Source organism: Peromyscus maniculatus, chromosome 6 (genome assembly GCF_049852395.1).
Source record: "Peromyscus maniculatus bairdii isolate BWxNUB_F1_BW_parent chromosome 6, HU_Pman_BW_mat_3.1, whole genome shotgun sequence".
NCBI lineage: Eukaryota > Metazoa > Chordata > Mammalia > Rodentia > Cricetidae > Peromyscus > Peromyscus maniculatus.
Window position 1 is genome coordinate 71,951,236 of NC_134857.1, and position 17,980 is coordinate 71,969,215.

The 17,980-nt window shown below is 41.7% G+C and overlaps 1 long non-coding RNA gene across 1 annotated transcript; it reads right to left on the minus strand.

Annotated features, from left to right (window-relative positions):
• Positions 1–6,044: 6,044 nt before the first annotated feature.
• On the minus strand, positions 6,045–7,471 carry LOC102925867 (uncharacterized). Its single transcript, XR_013051936.1, has 2 exons — positions 7,395–7,471; positions 6,045–6,687 (listed from the first exon to the last, which is right to left on the minus strand). It is a non-coding gene; the product is annotated as an uncharacterized LOC102925867 (long non-coding RNA).
• Between the last annotated feature and the right edge of the window lie 10,509 nt (positions 7,472–17,980).

Here is a 17,980-nt window from a genome sequence, read left to right on the forward strand (position 1 = left end):
CCTCTTTCTACATCCTATTCTGTCCACCTCTTCCTTGTCAAACATTCACTAGGCTTAGTGGAGGAATAGGAGCAATACATGACATGCCTGAAGATCAAGGAGCCTAGCACTGAAGCCCTTTATTTGGGCCCTGTTGTCTTCCCAGGAATGAGGCACAGCCTGTATATGTCACTTTCACAGCTGGAATGAGGCCAACTCTTCTCTGTTCCCAGCACGGGACCTTCTGGAAGCCCCTTGAGGCCAAAAGAAATCCTGGTAGACAGGGATGCCAAGATATCTATTCACAGGTCTATTGTGGTCAGCCATTCCACAATCATGTATATCTTTATTCACTAATTCAATAAATATGCATTCTCTATTTTGGTCCTGGATTTTGCTAGTTGCTTTTGTCATGATTTTAGCTAAGCTGCCTTGGGAACATAATGTGTAAACAATTCACCGTAAAACATTCTGCTAAGCGATGTAGCAAGGCACCATAACCTAGGTGTGAACTCCTAAGAGGCCATTATACCAGGACAATGCCATTCCTACTTGTATTCCTTTCTGTTTTTCTAAATGGAAACCTGCTTAGAGCAGAATCATTGCTGGAAGACATTCATCTTTATTCACCTGGTGTTGACACAAAAAACACAGCTCTTAGCACAGAGGGAGCAAGAGTTAGATTTTTCTGGCTGCAGTAGAATTTGAGTGACCACGCACAGCCCAGACACATGGATTTAGGTTGTTTCAATTTCCGTATTCCAATGTGGAAGCAGTTTCACAGAATTTTTGTAGTAACAGAACAAAGAAAGTTATAAATCAAGGAATTTTTTAAATATACTGGTGGAAATACTAGAAGTAGGTTACAGCTAAGCAGAGAGGCCTCAGACTTCATCTGACAATGTTCTTCTCCCTTTGATTGGTAGAGAATAGAGTTTCCTTAAGCTAATATATTTCAGATGGTTTTATCTGTTTATCAGGGTGTTAGGTCTGACACAGAGGTGGATAAGCAATGGTTCCTTAGGGAGCTCTGGGACTGGTGCTGTCTAAACTCTCCTAGGACATTTGAAGTTTAATCTGCCAACATTTGTAGACACAGCTTCCTTTCAGGAATTCTTACTCTAGTAACCTTAAAGAACTGATTAATTAATTGAATAAAAGCATGAATGATTTGGGACTTTTTAGACCAATGGGTGAGGCCAGTGTCTTGGGACACTATTATTTGAGATTTAGGAATTCCCTGAAGGAGGGCACACAACAGGTTCAATGTAACATGATCTTTGGATGTTATCTCATCTTGGTGTTCCCATAATGTTACCTTAACTGCCTAAGGGAATCATATTTGGGTGGAGAGTAGGGTAAATAAGCAGGTCATGAAGAGAGGTGAAACTAAGGTCATTGACAAGGAAGAAGGACTCAAGGATGGACCAGAAGACAGCCTAAGGCACTGTAGGATGATGGTAGAGTCAGCATTGTGAGGGGTTGTAGGGGTTGAAAACGGAAGGAGATACTGACAAATGCACTTTAGTTACCAGACCCTGTTGGACTTAGTTTTCGAACAAGGCAAAATGGCAGATAATGTTAAAATGCATGTCTTTATACCTCACTGATAAATATGGAATTAGAAAGAAAAGAACTTAATTAGTCAGAAAGTAAATTTTCCTACCTTATAATGAGCACTCTGCTAAGTAAAATATAAAGAAACCCCTTGTGCTGAAGAATTCAAGAGTCAGTAAGTATTTATTTGATTTCCCAATTAGACAAGTCCTGGTTGCTACTAGTTTTGTGAGAGGATGCATAATTGGGAGCCACAAGGAACTTAAGGACCTATGAGATGCTAAGAGCAAGGAGGAAGCCAGCAAGACCATCAGGATCAAATACAAGCTGGCCTTCTTGGCTTTTGTATATGGATATCAGATGATGAAAGAAAAAAGATAAAGTACAGTAAGGTTGGAATTCACCTAAGACAAGAAAATGAGAGAGGAATTATTCAAGCAGAGAAGATTTAAGAATGATCCAAGGAACAAGCCTCTTCATTCAGCTTCTTAGACATTAACTCTATTTCTGAAGAAATTGATTTTAAGATGAAAGAAAGACAAAAGTCATTATTTTACCTATCAACTAATGAATTGGCTTAAGAAAATGGTAAATAATCAAGAAGAAAAAATAACTTTATAAAGAATTATGAAGGACGAGTATATAACAATTATAGAACCAAAAATTTCATTGAAATGTAATGTAGTATCCAACTGAGTGTCAGCACTGTGGAATTTATTGCAGGGATCTCGGGTGTTTAGAAAGAAAAGGGATAATAAGGACTGAATTAAAGGTGGTTTGCTCAACAAATGAAGGTCATTGTTGGGAGTAACCATGATCACATGTTGTTCTCATTAATGATGAATATAGTTTGACCTCGATGGCATTGGCAAAAGAACCATACTCCATGGAATAAATTCATTCCAGTGGGTTTTTGTTTTAATATTTGTCCCTGGTCCTTGGCACAAAGCTCCAAAATCCCTGCATTTTCCTTAAGATCTGGGGTACCCTTTGTTATTCACAGAAAGTTCCTTTAGAGTCTTAAGTTTAGACCATGTCTGAGTATATATTTAAAAGATGATGAGAAGTATAAATAACTTTAGGAGAAGGAGCTGGAACATGATTAGAGAGTTGGAAGTTTCAGCCTCACCAAGATAGTTGACCTACATCAAAAGCCTGAAAGGATATCATTAACCAGCTTCTAGGTTCATAAATATATTAATCTTGTGGGAATTGAGTGGGTTCCATCAAAAGGACTAAAAAGATTTCTGTCTTCCTTCCCTCTATACATGACTTTATGCATCTTCCACAATTTTTCTAAGTCTCATCCCAAAGGACGAATTCCTGAAGACTTGGTCCCTACCCTGTGATGCTTTGGGGAAGTGGTGGAACCTTTAGGGTGTGAGACTTAAAGAGGAGAAGGGAAATTCCTGACAGCATTCCTTGAAAGGAATATTGGGCCCCAACCTTTTATCTTGCTCCCACAGATTACTTTGACCATGAAATGGGGGCTTCTTCCATCATGCAATCCCTCATTCTGTACTGCCTTAATACAAGCCCAAGTAAGAATGGATTGAAACTTCCAAAAGGTTGAGCCAAAATAAACCCTTCCTCCTTATAATAGCTCGAGTATTTTGTCATGATGACACAAGGTGACTAACACAGCATCTCTCCCATTAGACTATTATGCAGTTGTAACTCTAATAACAAACACGTCATCATGGGTGAACCCTTTCCTGAGTTCTGTGAATTCTGTCTGAACTCAGGAGGAAGTTTGTAGTCGTCCAGGCAGAAGAATGAGTACACCAGGAACCACTTTACAGTGGGAAGATGAAGTATGAAGAATGGTAGCAGGTCTGAGCCTTAGCCTGTGGGGTCTATGCTAACTCTGGGAGTAGAGTCAGATTTAAATTGAATTACTAAAAGCCAGTGGTTGTTAGAAAATTGTGGAATTGGCTTAGGAAGCTGCCATATATGTGATGTTAAAATCATTTACACATATTGACTCAATCTTCCCAACAGCCTAGAACATAGACAATCGGTTTTCTCTCCTCTTTGCAAGGGCAATATTAAAGCACTGTTGAATTAATAACTTACTTCAAGTCATACACTCATTTACTAAATAATATATAGCTCTATGATTGATACACATCACTGATGAAAATGTTTCAGTGACACAATAGAACACTCAAGACAACATGTGTAAAAGGGTATAGTAATTATTTGGTATAAAAATATTCTTAAACAGTGGCTTGAGGGTTATTTGGGTTTAGGGACATTGTAGACTCTCATTGCACAAAGCATGCAACAGAGGTGGCAGAAAGAAGCCCCGATTCTGGCATCCCTGAAAGTGAATACAGCATTGTAATAGCATGGCTAGAATCATATCTTTGGAAAAGAGGTGGGTCATCACTGGGAGCCAAATAGACAGTAGGTTGTAGAACTAAAGGTCTCCTGAAGTAACTTGCTGACTTGTGTCCTGGGATATTTTGACAAAGAGGCAGATAACACTCAAACTATGTCTCTAAAGGTTGTACCATCCAACTTCTCAGAGTTACGTCTATTGGGGCCCCTGAGTCTCTGAGCAAGAACCAGTAGTAATCTAAGTGTTTCCTGAAAGAGCAATAAACCCCAGGGTCCCCATGGAGCAGATAAGAGACAAAAGAAAAGAACGCAAAGATGTTATTACCTTGGACAACTGAGAGTTGTAAAGCTGCATTCAGATTTTCATTATAAAGATTATCAGGGTCTCAATATGGAGAACAGACTAGAAAAGTGTAGTACAAGTTCAGCAGGCGGTGCTAAGAAACCAAAGTTGGTACTCATTAAAATTGAGAACATGGAGAAAAGCAGATAATTTCAAGAGAGGTGGAAGCAGTAGGATTTGGTGAACACTGGTTACAAGAGGAAGAAGAATTTGATGTTTTTCTTTTCTCCAGTGGGAAGGTAATGATGCCTCTCACTTGGATGAGAGAGATCTATTGAGCGGAGACAGATGCTGAATCTCATTTTGTAAACTTGAACTTTGTTAAAATAGAACCCCTGACTGATGAGATCTCTTAATAATCTTATAACTATCAATCAGAAGCTCAGGAACAAGATGTAGACTCGCATGTGGACTTGGAATTTGTGTTTGCAACACAAATCAAGCACAGTCTAGGTGCAGGAGATGCCACGATGGGCCCGAAAACAAGCCCCCTTCACCCTTGCAGTCTACGTTAGAGTGGAGAGACACAGACAACAGAAAAGCATGTAAACAAGAGACTGCTTTCCCAGGATGAGGATGTTCTGAAAGCAAAGTGATGTCATTGCATTCAGGGAGAAACCTATACTGGGTTCAGGGGTCACCAAAGCATCACTAAGGACAGCTTCATAGCCATCAACACGCACTTCCCTGCTGGGGAAGGGTGGAAGAGCAGTGCCTGGGAGAGAAGAGAATGGGAAGATGAGCACATGGGGAGGCAGACACGGACAGCAGCCCATGCTCTTGCTGTGTGAATCTGGGCAAATTCAACTTATGAAATATAGTTTCTGATTTCAAAAATTAACGGCATTTCAAAATCATGTATTTAAAGAACTACTGAAAATAACTTGAAATCACTAAAAGTTTATACAGAAAAAACACTTTGAGCTGATAAGGAGGATCTTAGGTACCCAGAACTGCAGCAAACAGCTCTTATAGAACTTATAGCTCAAGACCTTCTATCATTGCTCTGCGGAAGTGTGGCCTGTGATGGTTAATCTTTATTTTCAACTTAGAATTTAGGATCACCATGGAAGCACACCCCTGGATGTGTCTAAGTGTTTAACAGAAGAGGGATGACCCACCAAGAATACGGGTGATGCCATTACGTGGTCTAGGGCCCTCAACAAGAATGATAAGAAGATGAGCTGAGACCCAGCATCCTCTTTCTTGCTTCATTATAGCATGTGCAGTGTCAACAGTCACCTCAAGTTCCCTTCCCCATCATGGTGGACTGTAGCCACAAACTGTGAGCCAAATATACCTTTTCTTCCTTAACTGGCTTTTTCAGGTATTTTTTAAAGCAACAAAAACGTAACTAATACAGTCTCTTAAATTTTCTAGTTTCTTGATTCTCTTGTTTCTCATTTATTTGAAAAAATTTAACCATGTTTAAACAAAAACAAACAAACATGAAAGTTTGGGTTCCTGGCAGTAACCTGCCTCTACCTACATGCCTAGCCCCTCCCCTCTCCTGTTTCTCCACACCAAATGGAGTCTACTACTGTAAAACAAATTTCCATACATGTTTTCTTTGCATATGGCCTTTATTAACCATGTGCACACCAACATCAAAAGATATATTTGCTAACGTGAAACTTATAGCCAGGATACTATGTTTTACCTACTGTTTGAAAATGGTTTGGCTCATCAGCCATACTTTGCATAGTGGCTTCACCCACATTACTGAATTAGGCTTATATTCCAAAAAGGGCAATACTGAACCCCAGTTGCAACAATTACCCTTGGGGAGAACGCTGGGGGAAGTAAGCAAGAGACCAATGAAGACGGGTAGGAAAGATTTTATTTTGAATCACAGCAGGGGGTATGGCTAGGGGGGGACAATTTGAGAAACTTCGCACAAAATTTCATCATCTCAGAGTCCAGAACATGAAAGACGGGAAGAGATGAGATGAATAGCAGGCAGGAGCAGGTCCTCTGAGCATGGTCTCCTCCTTTACTGCTGGTCGGCAGTCTTCGAGACCCAGGTCAGCAGCAGCCCCCAGACTGCTGGCTACTGCCACTGCTGCCACAGCAGCTACTGCTACCACCACTGCTGCCACCACAGCAGCCACTGCTGCCTCCACTGCTGCCACAGCAGCCACTGCTGCCACCACTGCTACATCCAGAGCTGTGACGATGGCGACGGAGAGATCTGCGGGGCTTGTGGTGGCTCAGGCAGCAGCCACCACCCCCAGAGCTGCAGCAGCCCCCAGAACTGGAACCACAGCAACCACCAGAACTGGAGCCACAGCAGCCACCAGAACCCAGGCTACAGCAGGAAGACACAGGGGGGCACTTGGGAGGACACTTGGGGGGACACTTTGGTGTCTGGCACTTGGGAGGGCATTTGGGGGCACACTTGGGAGGGGGCTGGCACTGCTGTTGGCTTTGCTGGCAGGACATTTTTTTAGAGGATGTCTGTAAACCTAAAGAGAAATATAAAAGCCATCAGCACAGGTGTCGAGTAGATATAACAATCTCCTTCCCTTAGATGCCGATTCCAAGACAAGCTATTCAATGAACAAGGCTTATAACTCAAATTGGGGGACTGACACAAAGTGAAATTTGGCTCAGTAAAAGCTCTCTCATAGTCCCTTTCCACCAGTGAGTGGCTCCGACCATCTTCTGACATAGTCCTTAATACATATTCCATATAGGATCCCTAGGCTCTGAGACAGAGCTCCTTGGCATTCAAGAATCTCACTGTGATGGACTTATCTTTCTTACATGTCAGTGAGACCCTGTCCTCTCTAAGAACATTTCCTTGAAGAGGATTGGAGGGGAAGATGTTAAAGACCCAGACACCAGACACCAGACACTCAGCTCTCACAACTCTCCTGGTTTGTTGCACTCTCCCGTTGCCATTTTCCTGCTTGCTCTCCTGTCCCAAACTGAAACAGTTACAGCCCAGTGCTTGTTTCTCCAGGTATCGACCAGACCAAGAGAGGTCAGGAGATGTCACAGGCCTAGGTCAGGATGAGACTGAAGAACCAACCTTCGCCCTAGTCCTTCACCCTAGTCCTAAGCACACACCAGGAGGGGGTCTCGTTAAGTTCCCTGCCTTCTTCTGTCCTCCTCCCCTCTAGTTAGTTCTGCCCCCTTCCCTCCCCAGCCTTCCTTGTTAAGCACTCACCTGTTCAGCAGAAGGAGCACGTTCTGAACCTGGTAAGGCTGAGGACTGGTGAGCCTGGCATCGGAGCCCTTTTATGCTAGGCCCTCGATCTTCCTAGAGGTGAGACACAGCCTGTGTATGTGGAGCAGCCACTTTCACAGATTGGAATGAGGATGACCCTTCTCGCACTCCCTACTCTGGAACTCTAGGATCTCTCTGGGAACAGTTCAAGAGGAATCTTCTGAGTTAGAGACTCTTCAGGTATCTGTTCACCAAGTCCATTGCAGGCCAGCCATTCCACTTGCAAGCATTCATTCACTTACTAATTCAGTAAATGGGGATCATCTCTATTACTTAGGCCCATCATTTTGCAAGATATTAATGACAAAAAGATGACATGATTGCCATGAGGAACTTACAGTCTTAGATCATGAATATACAATCAATGGTTCACAAGTAAGTGTGTCATGTGATATAGATCTTTTGTTTGGATCCTTATAGCTCTACCTATCGGTGGTTTCACAGTCTTTCTAACCGTTTGAAAGTAGGATATATTTTAGTCACCCATGGATTCCACACATATCACATAGTGCTTGGCACAGCAAACTTAGGAAGAGGATTAGCCATCAAGAAAGAGGAAGGTTGATGTTCATGCATCACTGAGACAGAAACTCAGCTAATAGCTCAGCAAACTTTGGGGTTCAGAATCCATTGAGGCAAGACAGAATTCCAGAAAGGTGGAGTGTTGCCTCTACTAATACCAGGTATTAATTCTTGAGATTAATTACCTGAATGCATAACACTCTAGGAATGAGACTGGGTTGGCAATGAATGAATCCAAAGGAATCCATGAGATGTAGAGGCTAAAGCTCAAAGAGCCATGGACCTGGTTTCACAGAGCACAGGGAAGAGCTGTCATAAAGAGGGGCTAGGAAAGAAGCAAATATTAATCTTTTGCTTCAAGAGTGAGCTGAAACTTCCTAAGAATTAGCACTGTTGAGTTAGTGAGAATCTCCCAGGAACCCACAGGGGTGAACCCAGCTAAGACTCCAAGCAGTAGTGAAGAGGGTCCTTGAACTGGCCTTCCCCTGTAATCAGATCGATGACTACCCTAATTGTCATCATAGAACCTTCATCCAGTAACCGAAGCAGATGCAAAAATCCACAGCTAAGCACGGGGTGGAACTCCTGGAGTCCAGTCAAAGAGAGGGAGGAGGGATTATATGAGCAAAGGGGTCAAGATCATGATGGGGAAACCCACAGGGACAGCTGACCTGAGCTAGTTTGAACTCACTGACTCTGGACTGACCCCTGGGGAACCTGCCTGGGACCGAACCAGGCCCGCTGAATGTGTGTGACAATTGTGTGACTTGAGTAGTATGTGAGACCACTGGCAGTGGGACCAGGATTTATCTCTAGTGTATGAACTTGCTTTTTGGAGACCACTCTCTATGTAGAGATGCCTTGCTCAGCCTAGATATGGGGGAGGATCTTGGTCCTGCCTCAGTCTGATATGCCAGACTTTGTTGACTCCCCGTGGGAGACCTTACCCTCTCTCAGGATGGGGGAGTGAGGTGGGGGAAGATGAGGGTGTGCGGGAAGAATGGAGGGAGGTGAAACTGAGGTTGGTATGTAGAATGGAAAAAGAACTTTTTAAGAAAAAAAAAAAGAAAAGGAAATGATGACTTTCTGTTAACCCTGTGAAATATAATAATGACCACCCTAGCAAAATACAATAGTGATGTTAATGTTATGGGGATAATCAACTGCTTTCTAATAGGATTTAGGCCCCTGCTCCATGGGAGAAAACTCGAGCTTTGTACTACAAATTTGACCAGGAACCTGTAGCTTCAGAGCTCATAGGCCCCAGGAGTGAACTTATTATTGTGGTGCTGCTTTGCTAAAATGAAATAGAATCAGATTACTTTCCAAATGTATATCTGTATACCCATAGGTTAGTGCAGCTCTCAGTTCTTTGTGTAGTGGACAGCAGTTAATAAAAAGATGAGCAACTGGGTAGAGTGAAGAGGACACATATTTGTGGAGTGTTCAACCATAAATGGGACATCTATATCACATCTCGCTCTGCAAGGCTCAGGGAACATGCAGAAGAGGGGATGAAAACTGGTAAGAGTCAGAGTTTGTGGAGGACTGCTTCAAGACAGTGTCTTCTGGACATGATAGGGCCATTACACCAACAAGCTCCTGGCAACTGTAGTTACCTGCATATGGCCAATACAAGATCAAGTTGGTCAACATTCCAGCATGGGTGGAGAAAGGACATGTAATTCCCACTCCTATCTGTGGAACTATTGACAGTTGGTGGCTACTAGGGGAGGTGACTTGGTAGGTTGACCAGGATCCTGTGAATAACCCCATCCCCATGTGCACTTGGGAATTAATTGTATTTAATAAACTAATAAAACATGAAGTTGGGACGGGGTTATCTAGAAGAAGTAGGAGGAAGTAATGGAGGTGGATATGATCAGAATACATTATATGCATGTATGGAATTTTATTTATTCTTATAGAATAAATAAAAATTGTTTTAAAAGGAAGAGCTGAATGAAAAGAAGAGGAGGTGTTTCAGAATACTAGTTTAAAGGGACAGTTTTCTAGCTAGCAGGGAGGACCCTAGCAAGGACGCATGGATTGCCCAGTGAAGGAGAAATAGATGAGATCTACATGAGTAGATCACCCCCTCACTGGGGGTGAGGAAGGTAATGGAGGGCAAGGGATGGGGGATGAGAACATAGGGGAATGGGAGGTTTGAGCTGGAACAGAGACAGAATGGGAAAGCAGGGAAAGAGATACCATGATAAATGAAGACATCATGTGAATAGGAAGAAACAGAGCCCTAGGGAAGTTCCCAGTTTTGGAATAAAGAAAACTTAATTGTCACTGCTGCTTCCCCCAAGACAAGCTGTGAAAATGTAAGTTACACATTTTCCTAAGATGAAGTTTCATCACTTTCCCCCCATAGAAACGTGGTTATAATTCTGTTCATCTACAAAAACAGCATGGCACTGTTGATAAAGCTCTGAGTGCAGGTTCGCAAGTGTGGCTGGGACTCCAGGGCAGCAGCTGCTTCCACAGTTCCAAGAGCTACTACTCTGCAGCTGATTGTTATCATTTCCCCTGCTTTGGTATTTAAATAAGTACTATTCTGCCCAGCAAGACTCCCTTACCTCAGAGGGAAACTGATGTGATTAAGTGTGTTGTTTTGTCCTACTTTTCTTGGTGCTTTCAATTAAGACCATTGGCTGATATTTATGATGATAGCAAAAGAATGAGCCATGACTCATTCTAAAGCATCTGTTAAAGTATCACATTAGATGTATGCAGTATTGGGAGATACTGGAAAACATGCTTATCTTCAAAGATGCATCTACAAAACTTTCCATCTAGAAGTCCAAACAAGTACTTAACACAAGTCAGAAAGTAATAATTACAGAGAAGGTTGTTCTTGAAACCAAGGTGTGACTGTTTGTAGATAAAGACTGCATGGTGAAAATGTACAAAGATGTATGCAGAAATATGAATATCTAAGTGTGTAAAAATGGGTAAAATAAGAGTTGAACTAAGTTTCTGCATAGTTCAAAGAGCAATTACACCAAATAGTGAAGAGATTATGATATAAAGTGGTATGATGGATATATATATATATATATATATATATATATATATATTTCTGATCTTAACATGAAACAAATGGACCACACCTGAGTTTTGAATTGAATGAGTGATTCTATGGATTGTATGAATAAAGAGAAGAAAATTATTCTTATGGGCTTGAAAAAAACATGTTTTACACTTATAACTAACAGAAATTATGATGGGATTGATTTTATGGTGGTTGCATGTTTTAATTTTAACTTTAAAACACTGGATTCAATCCTTAACACTGCAAAAAACCTGGCATGGGGGCACCTGCCTGCATTCGAAGCACTCAGGAGCTGGAAGCAGGAAGATCATCTGTAGATCAAGTTCAAAGTCATCTTATACTGCATGAGGCTCTGTCAAAAAAATGTGATTTTAAAATACAATTATGGGGCTGGAGAGATGGATCCACAGTTAAGAGTGCTTGCTGCTCTGCCAGAAACCTGCAGTTGAGTTTTCAGCTCCCACATGGAACAAATCACAACTGGCTATAAGTCCAGCTCCTAGGGACTTGATGCTTCTTGCTTTCTGAGGCTCCTACAGTCATATGCACATACCTACCCCTAACACACAAACACATAATTAACAAAATAATTAAAATATAATTATGGCAAAACTTCTCATTGTAACTAAAAAAGTTTGTTTTCTTTGGTGCCATGAGACCTAACATTCTTCATCAGACTTCTGTTCACCTCACTCTGAATCATGAAGAAGATGTGATTCTCTTGAGATATCTGCAGCCACGAATATCTGTGTCAGATGCAAGTATGCAGGGGAAGAGGGGAGGGACACAGAGCATTTTACTATCAGTTCACACGGAGGCACCTGTTTCTCAATGAAGATGTGGCTCCACCCAGCAATTAAGAATACAAATTCATTTTCCACAGACTTATTCATTCATAAGCAGACATCTGGGAGGAATAAAATGTTAATAAGTAAATAATATGTCCTGGCTTGCTGATACAGGTTTATAATAGGGGAGAGCACAGGTCTATTGAAACCTGCTTTACAGAGAAGCTGGACCTAGAGGGAGGTAGATAGAGATCTATATGATAGAGGAAAGAGATAGGTCCTAGGCTTTTCTTCCACATCCATCTGTATCTGGATCAATAGATGGTTGGACTTTTTGCCTTTATGTTTTCCAACCCAGACAGCAGTAATTAATTCAGAGGACTCTCTAACGCTCTGCATGCTATATTTCACCTAACCCTTACAGTGACACATATAAAATGATAATTATGATTATTCAGATTTTGAATATGGAAACTAGAGAGACTGAGACTTAAACGGAGGTGTTCTAACTTCAAAGCTATGTGAAGTAAAATATTGCACACCTAACCTCTTTCCTGCAGATTTCTTCCTTTGAAATCTATGTGGAGGAAGACTTATTTGCTAGACATGGCAATTTTTTATAAACAAAGACTGATAGGCCCTTTACTGACATAAATCAAATAGATGGGGAACACACAAATATCCAAGACTCATCTTTGGGAAGGTTCCCCGATTCACCATGAAGTGTTCATGAACTTTCTGACTCCCTCCAGTCTAGCACTTGACTCATTGCCTCAAATCCTTCTGCCTGCACTCTCCCCACCTTCAAACTGTGCCCACTGGTTTCAGATGGCCTCTTTATCTCAGCTCAGGTTGTAGAAGTATAAAAACATTTATATAAGCCATGTATACATGCATAGCACAAGAGGCACTGTCCGGGGAGCCTCAGGTACAGAGCAGGCCTGCTGATCTGTGATAGAAAGGGGATAGATGGTTGGAATGGCATGAGAATGAGATGGGAGGGAGTCACCCCCATCCCTCAGAGGAGGAGGCTTGCCAATCTCTTCCAGGAAACTCCTTTACCAATCTTAGTACCATGATGAAAACCTTGACAAGTCTGCAGAGCTTGAATCTCAGGAAAATTCTGTATGACTTTGTGTCCAGATCTCTCTCTCTCTCTCTCTCTCTCTCTCTCTCTCTCTCTCTCTCTCTCTCTCTCTCTCTCTCTCATACACACACACTCACACTCCTTTTTCAGTGAGTTTAGCCAATGTTATTCCAAAACAACACTCAAAGGCTAACAATAATAATGGTCAAGTTATACACACTGCCACATTTCTAGAACTTTCAGCATTTCCCAAAGAGAACTGTCTTTCTTGGCCTTTGCTGAGTGGAGCTCAGCATATTTTCAAATGCTTGATGATATCTTCACTTTCTTTCATCTTTTGTAGAAATTCTCATATTGTTTTCTCCATCCTTTTTTAACCCCTTGGTACTAGAGAATGTGAAAAAAGGATGCATGGCTATAAATTATGTGATGCAGAATAAAGTCTATCTGAAACCTGCATATAATTTGTGACTTTGCCTAAAATTAAATATTAAGCTCTTTTGCTCTGTTTTGGACAACCAGTAAGGGTGCTCATCCTTGGGAGAAGCTAATTCTCCTTCCAGTAATTATCTGCATGTAGTTCTTTGTCTAGAAGTGGGATCCCATGAAACTTTTTCCTTTCCCATTAATATCTATTGATATAATCCCTGTTCTGGACTTGTTTATGCAACCAGTTCCTGGAAGGACTGTTCCCTAGCAGGCTTACTGATACTCTGACTCTGTTCCTCAATATTCCTTGAGCCATAAATGCAGCAGATGTAAAGCAGATGTATCAGTTGTAGCTACATTCCTCACAATTTATCAATCACTGCATTATGTCCAGTTGTGGTTTCCTGTGATGGTGTTCATTTGCTGCATATACATACAAACAACAAAAATGGATTCAGCAGGTTGTGTGTGATGGGGGAGATGTAGTATGTGACAATAACAATCAAAAATGCTATCAATTTAAGACCAGGTGGCATGGGAAACCAACTTCATGGACTTGTGGCTGTGCTCCCTTTACCTGCTACCTATGAACTTCATTACTGTTGATCTTAGAAACAATGATATCTGAAGGGTACACCTTCACCCCAGATTTTCAATAATTCCAAAATTTGCATTATTTAGGGAAGAGACCCATCTTTTGCTAAAGTTCTGCTCATATCTGCCTTGAGCTTCACAATAAGCTTTTCATACAGCCTTTCTTCAATCTAAGTTGAGCATCCTTCTTCTGTGTTCCTATAGTGTCTTATTTACTGTATTAAATATCTTATCTTTGCTGTTTGCTGTGCTAGTTTAACCAAGACATTGAACTCATCAGAGGCAAAAACCATGCATTCTTTATCTTGATGTTCCCTACACACAGCTCAAAGCACGCAGCATATGTGTTTACACATTTGAGTATTATAAACGCTTTCCAAAGGTGTGAGAACTGAGTGGTAGAGGTCCAGGAACAAACAACAGAGATAACTCCCAAGATGCCAAGACAATGTCTAACTCTGTCTAGGATTTCTAGAAGGGTCTTTGTATAACCTCAGGGTGTGATTCTCTGCTCACAGGTCTTCTGGAAGTTCCATGTGGAGTTACCATGAGACTGGACACAGGTATCTCCAAGAATGCCACTCACTGCTTGCCCTTCTCAGTGCTTGGTGCTGCACACTCTGTTGTCCTTTGAGAGATCAGTCTTGGAAGAGACGAGCTTAATCTGCAGAGCCTTTGAAACATGAAAATGAAAATAAAGGAAGACAACATAAGGATGAGAAAGAGAGAAGGACATGGAGAGGAAGGAACTTAGGGGTGAGTCATGTCTATTACTCCTGCCCTGGATCCTGCCTGATCGCATGCCCATCCTCTGATCTGTTTGAATGCAATTACCATCTCAGACTCCCAGTTTCCTCTGCGGTGAACCCAAAGAATTGATGATATTATTATTTCATTTACTGTTGTGTGTGGCTACTATTTGAGTCAGATAATGGATTTTAGTCACTTTCTAATTCAGAATGTGTAGAAGCCAGATTTTACCTTGAAGTGTTTGGGTAGCATCGCTGCCAGTACTTGCCAGTTCTCCCCTGGAGAACTAAAAGACACAGTGTGAAGACAGGTTAAAAACGAAGATGCTGATTACTTAACAGGAAGTAGATTCCCAGTGTTATGCACAGGCTTTCTCCATGTGAGACCCCGGGTTCTGGAACAGAGTACACAGCCAGGCAGTGATGAAAACCAAGGCCCTGAAGTAAAGCTGGCTTAAATTCTGAGCTATTGGTGTGACTTCAGGCCAGTTATTTAGCTTTAAGAGGTTCACCAGGTAACTGTGTCTGCTCCCTGGGTAATATGTGAAGTCCATTCTTCAGTAAGCAGTGCTGCTTGTTTTGAGTGTTCCACTCCAGACACTGTACGAAGTGTGAGCACACAGATGGTAAACAGGCACCGAGGACCCAACTGGAAATGAAATCATCAAGAAGGGAATAAAGTAAGAAAGAGCAAGAAGTGGAGACAGCACTCACTCAGTCCTGTGGTTGCAGGCCAGCAACGTGATGGAGTGCTTGGTGCCATGGCAGGCTCACAAGAGCACTCACCCCCTGTATGAAGAAGCCACAGAAGCTGTCTTTTATGGTGTCACTGAGATCATCAGAGCCAACTTCCCCACAGAACAGACACATAAATAAGAAAAGTCACTATTTTATTTGACAAGAATATATTGAGTGTCATCGAATGTCCGTGTTTGGTGATTTCAAGCAAATAAGGCCTAGATCTCACTTCAGAGTGCTCAGGCTAGTAGGGTAAGAGGTATTGGTCTTCTGCAGATCCACGTGTGCAGGACACGAGGATGGCCACGTGTACTCACTGCCTACCCATGTGTACTCACTGCCTGCCCTTCTCGGCCCATGGCACTCAACATTCTCTTCCACCCCCTCTTCTCCCCCGTGCCACAGCCTACCTCATCACCCATCTGTCTCACCAAGCAGATGTGCAAATCAGGTCATGAGTTGCCATCAGCTGGGTGGAGACACAGGAATGACATCTGATGGTGAGATAGTCTTACCAATTTCTGTCAGATGACCTGGTCCAATTCCCCCTTCTTGCCAAGCACTAACTCGACAGCTCCTTCCCCTTTAAGTGATACTTATAGTTACCAACCAAACCTCTGTTCTGTTTCCATTATCTTAGGAAAATAGTCTCTGTGATCTTTGAGAAAGATTCAGAGATTTATAATCCAGTCTATTCAAGCTGCAAAGGCCCTGAGTGACTGTCTCCCCCGAAATCATTCATTTTACAGAAAAAGAAACTTAGTTCCACAGCTGTGATTTATTCGATGTTACAACAAGAACTTGTGGAAGAGTTGGGCTAAGAACAGAGGTGAAAGAGGCTGGAAAGTGATTCTTGCAGTGTTAAATGATGCAGCTTCATCATTTTCAGCAAAAACTTCAACTTTACAGCAAAAACATTCTCTCACCGAGTTTTACTACATAATGAAAGATTTCAAAACATGCTAATGCTTTCATGCTTTTTAGCTGACTATCCTCTTTTTACTCTAAGCTGACACCATATTTATTGGTTGAAGTCTCGGGAGGAAAGATGTAATTGCTGTGTTCCTAAGATATTCTAGGTGCTATTGTAGGTGATTTTTTTACACGGTCACCCTGAACACAGAGGTCATGTTACCTGCCTAGAGTCACAGGGCCTCATTCAAATGTAGACCTCACCATAGGGCCATCTACTGCTCACTTCAGACAGCTAGTGAGTTCAGACCAACTCTCTTAGTGCTCAGGGAAGAGAATGCCACACACATAACCACCACAATGACTGACATATAGAAGACCCTTAGTTATTTGTTGATGACCATTATTTTTTTACTTTTTCCCTTAGGTGTTAAGAATAAACAGATTTGAGGGATTTTTCTTATGGATTCTTTAAAATATTGACCATAGATTTGTGTGTGTGTAAGACTCAGAAATAAACACACACACACACAAACACACACACACACACACACACACACACACACGCACACACATATATATATACATATATATATATACATCTATAATATTTTATTGATTTGGGGAACTTTGAATCTGTCTATCTACACTAGTTTTACTTGTTAGAGATTTTTATGGAACCATTATCCTGGGATGGGGGTATGAAAAACTATCCTACTCCAGGCAGTGGAGTTGGGAGTCTACTCAGATGACTTTTCTACTCCAGAAATCTGTGGTGAAGTGACTTGTGTGATTCCACACAGAAACAGCATGGGCCTGTCCAAGGAGATACTTCCCACCTCACAGGGCTTTGGTTCTATGGTCTGGGTTTGGTGAATCTCTCAAAACTACTTATTGTTAAGTTCCCAGAACATATTATAGCAGGAATAGTAGTTAGGAAATCAGAGTTATTTTACATAAGAAATGGAATATGGCAATTTAAGTTATAAATGCAGGCTAGCAATATGATTAGCCTATAAGTTCCAGGAAGCCTAATATTTAGAAGGCTACATTTCTACCCTGCCAGTTTTAGAAACAAGAGTGTCACAATCTTGAACAAAAGAGGTCCTTCTACCAGAATGTAGCGTCACCTAATATTGGTCCTTACCCCGACCTGTCTCTTTGTAGTTGTGCCAACTAGGCACAACGGTAGAGTTACATTTGGCTCTAGGAGAGAACAAGATAAACTAATGTTTTTGTGCAATTGCTTTATGATATGTTTGTTTGTACTCAAATATTAGTTTCTTCCAGTATAGAGAAATAAAGTTAAAATATCAAATGCTGTCACCTGTGCCCTGGCATCCTCAGAGCAGTTGCTTAGATCCCTCTGGTGACTCTGGCTGTTCTTATCAGTGCTCTAAGGCCCTCCTGCTGACCACCTGTCCCCCTCTTTTGTCAGTCAGACCCTTGAATGTACCGAGGCCCCTCGGACAGAACCCCACAATATGCCCTCACCTTTGTAGAGAGGAGCTTCCCTCCCAGCTGAGTCCTGTCCCACCTGGAAAAACTATACCTTCTCTGAGACAACCTGCCCATCCTCCTGACCAGGTTAAATTACAAAGTACTTAGAACCCTCCTTCATGGTGATCATGTAGATGAGTATTCAC